Genomic DNA, 7,950 nt, shown 5'->3' with positions numbered 1-7,950 from the left:
AAAGTTGTCGTTTCTTAAAGTTTGGGATTGTGATGCTTATATGAAAAAGTTTCATCCTGATAAGCTCAAACCCAAATCGGAGAAATATGTCTTCATAGGATACCCAAAGGAGACTATTGGGTACACCTTCTATCACAGATCCGAAGGCAAGACATTCGTTGCTAAGAATGGATCCTTTCTAGAGAAGGAGTTTCTCTTGAAATAAGTTAGTGGGAGGAAAGTAGAACTTGATAAGGTAATTGTACCTTCTCCCTTATTGAAAAGTAGTTCATCACAAGAAATCTGTTCATGTGACTACTACACCAATTAGTGAGGAAGACTAATGATGATGATCATGTAACTTCAGATCAAGTTAATACCGAATCTCGTAGGTAAACCAGAGTGAGATCCGCACCAAAGTGGTACGGTAATCCTGTTCTAGAAGTCATGTTACTAGACCATGACGAATTTGTGAACTATGAGGAAGCGATGATGAGCCTAGATTCCGCGAAATGGCTTGAGGCCATGAAATCTGAGATGAGATCCATGTATGAGAACAAAGTATGGACTTTGATTGACTTGCCCAATGATCGGCGAGCCATTGAGATTAAATGGATCTTCAAGAGGAAGACAGACGCTGATAGTAGTGTTACTATCTACAAAGCTAGAATTGTCGCAAAAAGGTTTTCGACAAGTTCAAGGTGTTGACTATGATGAGAGTTTCTCACTCGTATCTATGCTTACGTCTGTCCGAATCATGTTAGCAATTGCCGCATTTTATGAAATCCAGCAAATGGATGTCAAAACTGCATTTCTGAATGGATTTCTGGAAGAAGAGTTGTATATGATGCAGCCGGAAGGTTTTGTCGATCCAAAAGGAGCTAACAAAGTGTGCAAACTCCAGCGATCCATTTATGGACTGGTGCAAGCCTCTCGGAGTTGGAATAAACGCTTTGATAGTATGATCAAAGCATATAGTTTTATACAGACTTGCGGTGAAGCCTGTATTTACAAGAAAGTGAGTGGGAGCACAACAACATTTCTGATAAGTATATGTGAATGACATATTGTTGATCGTAAATAATGTAGAATTATTTTGCAAAGCATAAAGGAGTGTTTTTAAAGAAGTTTTTCACAGAAAGACCTCGGTGAAGCTGCTTACATATCAAGCATCAAAATCTATAGAGATAGATCAAGACGCTTGATAAGTTTTTTCAATGAGTACATACCTTGACAATATTTTGAAGTAGTTAAAAAATGGAACAGTCGAAGAAAGAGTTCTTGGCTGTGTTACAAGGTATGAAATTGAGTAAGACTCAAAGCCCGACCACGGCAGAAGATAGAAAGAGAATGAAAGTCATTCCCTATGCCTCAGCCATAGGTTCTATAAAGTATGCCATGATGTGTACCAGATCTATTGTATACCCTACATTGTGTTAAGCAAGGGAGTAAAATAGTGATCTAAGAGTAGATCACTGGACATTGGTCAAAATTATCCTTTGTGAAATAAGGAAATATTTCTCGATTATGGAGGTGACAAAAGGTTCATCGTAAAAAGTTACGTCGATGCAAGTTTTGACACAGATCTGGATGACTCTAAGCCTCGATTTATTGAAAGTGGGAGCAATTAGCTAGAGTAGCTCCGTGCAGAGCATTGTAGACATAGAATTTGCAAAATACTTACGGATCTGTATGTGATAGACTCGTTGACTAAAATTATGTCACAAGCAAAACATGATCACACCTTAGTACTCTTTGGGTGTTAATCACATAAATGATGTGAACTAGATTATTGACTCTAGTAAACCCTTTGGGTATAGGTCACATGACGATGTGAACTATGGGTGTTAATCACATGGTGATGTGAACTCTTAGTGTTGAATCACATGGCGATGTGAACTAGATTATTGACTCTAGTGCAAGTGGGAGACTGAAGGAAATATGCCCTAGAGGCAATAATAAAGTTATTATTTATTTCCTTATATCATGATAAATGTTTATTATTCATGCTAGAATTGTATTAACCGGAAACATAATACATGTGTGAATACATAGACAAACAGAGTGTCACTAGTATGCCTCTACTTGACTAGCTCGTGAATCGAAGATGGTTATGTTTCCTAACCATAAACAAAAGAGTTGTTATTTGATTAACGGGATCACATCATTAGGAGAATGATGTGATTGACATGACCCATTCCATTAGCTTAGCACCCGATTGTTTAGTATGTTGCTATTGCTTTCTTCATGACTTATACATGTTCCTATGACTATGAGATTATGCAACTCCCGTTCGCCAGAGTAACACTTTGTGTGCTACCAAACATCACAATGTAACTGGGTGATTATAAAGGAGCTCTACGGGTGTCTCCAAAGGTACATGTTGGGTTGGCGTATTTCGAGATTAGGATTTGTCACTCCGATTGTCGGAGAGGTATCTCTAGGCCCTCTCGGTAATGCACATCACATAAGCCTTGCAAGCATTTCAACTAATGAGTTAGTTGTGAGATGATGTATTACGGAACGAGTAAAGAGACTTGCCGGTAACGAGATTGAACTAGGTATTAAGATACCGACGATCGAATCTCGGGCAACTAACATACCGATGACAAAGGGAACACCATATGTTGTTATGCGGTCTGACCGATAAAGATCTTCGTAGAATATGTGGGAGCCAATATGAGCATCCAGGTTCCCCTATTGGTTATTGACTAGAGACGTGTCTCGGTCATGTCTACATTGTTCTCGAACCCATAGGGTCCGCACGCTTAAGGTTTCAATGACAGTTATATTATGAGTTTATGAGTTTTGATGTACCGAAGGAGTTCAGAGTCCCGGATGAGATCAGGGACATGACGAGGAGTCTCGAAATGGTCGAGACGTAAAGATCGATATATTGGACGACTATATTCGGACATCGGAAAGGTTCCGAGTGATTCGGGTATTTTTCGGAGTATCGTAGAGTTACGGGAATACGTATTGGGCCTTATTGGGCCATACGGGAAAGAAGAAAAAGGGCCTCAAGGGTGGCCGCACCCCTCCCCTTGGTCTGGTACGAATTGGACTAGGGAAGGGGGGCGCCCCCTTCCTTCCTTCTCCTTTTCCCTTCCTCTTTTCCTATTCCATATGGGAGGTGGAATCCTACTAGGACTAGGGAGTCCTAGTAGGACTCCACACTTGGCGCGCCCCCTCCTAGGGCTGGCCTCCTCCTCCCTTGCTCCTTTATATACGGGGGCAGGGGGGCACCTCTAGACACAAGTTGATCCACGTGATCATATTCTTAGCCGTGTGTGGTGCCCCTTCCACCATAATCCTCGATAATATTGTAGCGGTGCTTAGGCGAAGCCCTGCGACGGTAGTATATCAAGATCGTCACCACGCCGTCGTGCTAACGGAACTCTTCCCCGACACTTTGCTGGATCGGAGTCCGGGGATCGTCATCGAGCTGAACGTGTGCTAGAACTCGAAGGTGCCATAGTTTCGGTGCTTGATCGGTCGGGCCGTGAAGACGAACGACTACATCAACCGCGTTGTGCTAACGCTTCCGCTGTCGGTCTACAAGGGTACGTAGATCACACTCTCCCCTCTCGTTGCTATGCATCACCATGATCTTGCGTGTGCGTAGGAATTTTTTTTGAAATTACTACGTTCCCCAACACCAACCCCCCCCCCCAAAGGAACCCAGATGAGAAGTTCCACCGCCGCAAGCCTCTATAGCCACGAAAAACCAATCAGGACCCCATTTAGGCACCCTGATGGATGGGGAAATCATCAACGGAGGCCATCTTCATCATCACGGCGGCCACCATGATGAGGAGTGAGTAGTTCACTCTCGGGGCTGAGGGTATGTACTAGTAGCTATGTGTTTGATATCCCTCTCTCGTGTTCTTGATTTGGCATGATCTTGATGTACCGCAAGCTTTGTTACTATAGTTGGATCATATGGTGTTTCTCGCTCTCTATCTTCTTGTGATTTATTGAGTTTTACCTTTGAGGTTTCACTATTATCGGATTGAATACTTTTATGGATTTGAGAACACGTGATGTATGTCTTGCGTGGGATACCCATGGTGAAAATGGGGTGTTCTATTGATTCAGTTGATGTATGTTTTGGCACTCAACTCATGGATCCCCGAGGTGACATTGGGGTAATCTATGCATAGGGGTTGATGCACGTTTTCATCCTTGTTTCTCCGGTAGAAATCTTGGGGCACTCTTTGAGGTTCTTTGTGTTGGATTGAATATTATGAATCTGAAGTTGATTGATGCATATCGTATAATTGACCCACGAATACTTGTGGTGACATTGGAGTGCCTAGGTGACATTAGGGTTGATTGATGTCTATCATATGGTGTTATTTTTGTATGAACTCTAGGGCTGTTTGTGACACTTATAGGAATAGCTCAAAAGATTGACTAGAAAGAATAACTTTGAGGTGGTTTCGTACCCTACAAGCAATTTCATCTTATGTTCTCCATGATAGGAACTTTGTAGTGACTCTTTGTCGCACAATGAGGGATTGCTATATGATTTAATTATGTTATCATTGTTGAGAGACTTTGCACTAATGAAAGTATGAACCCCAGGCCTGGTTTTCAAGCATTGCAATACCGTTTTTGCTCACTTTTACTACTTTCTACCTTGCTGTTTTTATTTTTTTTAGATTACAAAAACCTATATCTACCATCCATATTACACTTGTATCATCATCTCTTCACCAAACTAGTGCACCTATACAATTTACCATTGTATTGGGTGTGTTGGGGACACAAGAGACTCTTTGTTATTTGGTTGCAGGGTTGTTTGAGAGAGATCATCTTCATCCTACACCTCCCATGGATTGATAAACCTTAGGTCATCCACTTGAGGGAAAATTGCTACTGTCCTACAAAACTCTGTGCTTGGAGGCCCAACTAGTCTACAAGAATAAGTTGCATAGTAGACATCAAGCTCTTTTCTGGCTCTGTTGCCGGGGAGGTGAATGCTTGAAGGTATATCTTTAGATCTTGCAATTGAATCTTTTAGTTTCTTGTTTTATCACTAGTTTAGTCTATAAAAAACTACAAAATAATGGAATTGAGGTTGACTCATATGCTTAATATTTATAATGTCTTTTGTGAAAATGATGGAAAGGAAAATTGTGCTCAATTGATAGAAGAAGATTTCAATAAAATGTTTGGCATAAAATCTTTGAGTGATGAGCATGATTGCAATGTTGTTAGTATGAATTGTTTCAATATCCATGATGCTAATGATATGCAAAGCCATATGCATGGGGATGGTATGTTTGATGAAGATGATATTTTTAGTCCCCCAAGTTTTGATGAGAAAATGTATTATGTGTTGGGTAACGTAGTAATTTCAAAAAAATTCCTACGGACACGCAGGATCATGGGGATGCATAGCAACGAGAGGGGAGAGTGTTGTCCATGTACCCTCATAGACCGAAAGCAGAAGCGTTAGCACAACACGGTTGATGTAGTCGTACGTCTTCACGATCCGACCGATCAAGTACCGAACGCACGACACCTCCGAGTTCAGCACACGTTCAGCCCGATGACGTCCCTCGAACTTCGATCCAGCCGAGTGTTGAGGGAGAGTTTCGTCAGCACGACGGCGTGGTGACGATGATGATGTTCTACCGACGCAGGGCTTCGCCTAAGCACCTCTACAGTACTATCAAGGTGGACTACGGTGGAGGGGGCATCACACACGGCTAAAAGATCAAATCAATTGTTGTGTCTTTGGGGTGCCCCCTGCCCCCGTATATAAAGGAGCAAGGGGGGAGGTGCGGCCGGCCAGGAGGTGGCGCGCCAGGAGGAGGAGGGGCGCGCGACCCTGCCCTACCCGCCTCTCCTCTTCTCCAATAAGGCCCACTATGGCCCATTAAGCCCTCGGGGGGTTCCGGTAACCCCTCGGCACTCCTGTAAAATCCCGATTTCACCCGGAACATTTCCGATATCCAAATATAGGCTTCCAATATATCAATCTTCATGTCTCGACCGTTTCCAGACTCCTCGTCATGTCTGTGATCACATCCGGGACTCCGAACAACCTTCCGTACATCAAAACTCATAAACTCATAATATAACCGTCATCGAAACTTTAAGCGTGCGGACCCTACGGGTTCGAGAATTATGTAGACATGACAGAGACACGTCTCCGGTCAATAACCAATAGAGGAACTTGGATGCTCATATTGTCTCCCACGTATCCTACGAAGATCTTTATCGGTCGGACCGCATAACAACATACGTTGTTCCCTTTGTCATCGGTATGTTACTTGCCCGAGATTCGATCGTCGGTATCTCAATACCTAGTTCAATCTCATTACCGGTAAGTCTCTTTAATCGTTCCGTAATACATCATTCCGCAACTAACTCATTAGTTGGAATGCTTGCAAGGCTTAAGTGATGTGCATTACCGAGTGGGCCCAGAGATACCTCTTCGACAATCGGAGTGACAAATCCTAATCTCGAAATACGCCAACCCAACAAGTACCTTCAGAGACACCTGTAGAGCACCTTTATAATTACTCAGTTACAATGTGATGTTTGGTAGCACACAAAGTGTTGCTCCGGTAAACGGGAGTTGCATAATCTCATAGTCATAGGAACATGTATAAGTCATGAAGAAAGCAATAGCAACATACTAAACGATCGAGTGCTAAGCTAACGGAATGGGTCAAGTCAATCACATCATTCTCCTAATGATGTGATCCCGTTAATTAAATGACAACTCATGTCTATGGCTACGAAACACAACCATCTTTGATCAACGAGCTAGTCAAGTAGAGGCATACTAGTGACACTCTGTTTGTCTATGTATTCTCACAAGTATTATGTTTGCAGTTAATACAATTCTAGCATGAATAATAAACATTTATCATGATATAAGGAAATAAATAATAACTTTATTATTGCCTCTAGGGCATATTTCCTTCAGTCTCCCACTTGCACTAGAGTCAATAATCTAGATTATACAGTAATGATTCTAACACCCATGGAGTCTTGGTGTTGATCATGTTTTTCTCGTGGAAGAGGCTTAGTCAACGGGTCTGCAACATTCAGATCCATATGTATCTTGCAAATTTATATGTCTCCCACCTGGACTAGATCCTGGATGGAATTGAAGCGGCTCTTGATGTGCTTGGTTCTCTTGTGAAATTTGGATTCCTTCGCCAAGGCAATTGCTCCGGTATTGTCACAAAAGATTTTCATTGGACCCGATGCACTAGGTATGACACCTAGATCGGATATGATCTCGTTCATCCAGACTCCTTCATTTGCTGCTTCCGAAGTAGCTATGTACTCCGCTTCACACGTAGATCCCGCTATGACACTTTGTTTAGAACTGCACCAACTGACAGCTCCACCGTTCAATGTAAACACGTATCCGGTTTGCGATTTAGAATCGTCCAGATCAGTGTCAAAGCTTGCATCAATGTAACCATTTACAATGAGCTCTTTGTCACCTTCATAAACGAGAAACATATCCTTAGTCCTTTTCAGGTATTTCAGGATGTTCTTGACCACTTTCCGGTGATCCACTGCTGGATTACTTTGGTACCACCCTGCTAGACTTATAGCAAGGCACACATCAGGTCTGATACACAACATTGCATACATGATAGAGCCTATGGCTGAAGCATAGTGAACATCTTTCATCTTCTCTCTATCTTCTGAAGTGGTCGGGCATTGATTCTTACTCAACTTCACACCTTGTAACACAGGCAAGAACCCTTTCTTTGCTTGATCCATTTTGTAATTCTTCAAAACGTTGTCAAGGTATGTGCATTGTGAATGTCCAATTAAGCGTCTTGATCTATCTCTACGCACACGCAAGATCATGGTGATGTATAGCAACGAGAGGGGAGAGTGTTGTCTACGTACCCTCATAGACCGGAAGCAGAAGCGTTAGCACAACGCGGTTGATGTAGTCGTACGTCTTCACGGCCCGACCGATCAAGC

Source organism: Triticum aestivum, chromosome 2A (genome assembly GCF_018294505.1).
Source record: "Triticum aestivum cultivar Chinese Spring chromosome 2A, IWGSC CS RefSeq v2.1, whole genome shotgun sequence".
Taxonomy (NCBI): Eukaryota; Viridiplantae; Streptophyta; class Magnoliopsida; order Poales; family Poaceae; genus Triticum; species Triticum aestivum.
Note: the sequence above shows the minus strand (reverse complement) of the source record.